General features: G+C 40.0%; 1 non-coding gene across 1 annotated transcript; it reads left to right on the top strand.

Moving 5' to 3' along the window:
• The first annotated feature begins 422 nt into the window (after window positions 1-422).
• LOC132648456 (small nucleolar RNA SNORA24) lies at window positions 423-548 on the top strand. Its single transcript, XR_009586855.1, has one exon. It is a non-coding gene; the product is annotated as a small nucleolar RNA SNORA24 (small nucleolar RNA).
• Window positions 549-1,693: the final 1,145 nt, after the last annotated feature.

Raw genomic sequence — 1,693 nt, 5'->3', positions numbered from 1 at the left:
TCTCCTGGTCCCTGGCCCCCAAAATAGTGTAGGCTCCAAAAGTCCAGAGCACATTTTATCCCACTGTTTTTATTATTGTATTCTCAGAACCCAGCACAGTGACGAATGGCACAGCTCCTGACGGGTGTATGTTTGGATGAATTATCTCTTATAAAGAATTTGTGTGACCAGGACAATATATTATTCTTCCTTGGAATAACCCAGTCAGAGCCCCATTCATCTCACACCGCTGAACAGGATGAGCTTAAATTATGAATGGAAATCCAAGAATGGTGACAGAGGACATATGGCTGGCCTCAGATACTCAGAAGGATAAAACTTTCATCTGTAAGATGTTCCAAGTTCAGTTGATGGTATGGGTCATTTTCAAACTGATAAGGAACCTAAAACTTAAAAAACAAACTAACAAAAAATAAAATAGACTCCAGGTATCTTTGGGAGCTGTCAGCTATGGCAGCCACACTTCCTAGCTGTGAAAGAATATGTTCCTGTTTATGGCAAAGCTGTCACCAATTGGTATCCGATTCTGATTTGCATAGGTAACATTCTTCACTGTAAACACACACATATATATACATACACATGTATATAGATATGTATGTATTCATATGTATATATGCATATATATATACTTTAGGCTGCCCACACCAGTCCTGGATTGCAGCATAGAACATTCTGCTAGGAGGGCACATTCATAAATTTACTCTGCCCTCCTTAAGCCTGGGTAGATCACTAACTTTCATGTGGAAAGAAACTGAAACAGACTGGCCTCCACCTCAATAGGAAGCTCAGGATGACCTTAAACTTCTGAGCACTCTGCCTTTACCTCCCCTGTCCTGGAATTACAGGTGTCCACCACAACAGCCCAGTTTTTGTATCATGTATTGGGTGGACCCTGGATTTCCTTAACGGTGAGAAAGCATTCTGTCAACTGAGGTATAAGTCCAGCCTTTCGATTGCTATTTTAATCTTTGAGCAGCCTTTTAATATCATTCACAGCTTACCAGTTCTTTTTTAAATCAATTCCAATTAATTTATTTCATGTATATGAATGTTTTGTTTGCACCATACATGTGCCTCATGTCGTCAGAGTTCATAAGATGGTGTCATATCCTCTGGAACCGGGGTGAAAAACAGCTGTGAGTCACCACTTGAGTGTTGGGATTTGAACCCTGGTCCTCTGCAATGGCAGCAAGTACTCTTAGCCAATGAGCTGTCTCACCAGCCCTCTCTTTTAACAATTCTTAAAAGCTTGGGATCGCTAAATAGAAAACTTACATTGCTGAGCACTTTAACACAACTATAATGGATTTAAGATATATTTCAAACATTGACTGATGTTTTGAACTCCAAAATGTTGGTAGTTCATGTTTAAGGACAAACATAAAAACTTTTCTCCTCTAACTTAGAAAGCATTCTAGACGAGGGGTTCTCAAGCTTCCTAATCCTGCAACACTTTAATACAGACAGCTCCTTCTGTTTCGGTGACCTTCAAACATAAAATTGTTTCATTGCTACTTATAACTGTAGCTCTGCTCGTTATGAACCATACTGTAAATATCTGATAGGCGGGATATGCTACCCACAGGTTGAGAATCGCTGGCCTAGAGCATTGCCTCCACAAACGAAGAGCTCTTAAACAAAAATCTACGACCTAAAGAGAAGTTGTGCTGAACTGCAGAGAACTCCAAAG

The sequence above is a fragment of the Meriones unguiculatus genome, chromosome 16, assembly GCF_030254825.1.
Source record: "Meriones unguiculatus strain TT.TT164.6M chromosome 16, Bangor_MerUng_6.1, whole genome shotgun sequence".
NCBI classification, from domain to species: Eukaryota; Metazoa; Chordata; class Mammalia; order Rodentia; family Muridae; genus Meriones; species Meriones unguiculatus.
This window is presented reverse-complemented; position numbering and strand designations above follow the sequence as displayed.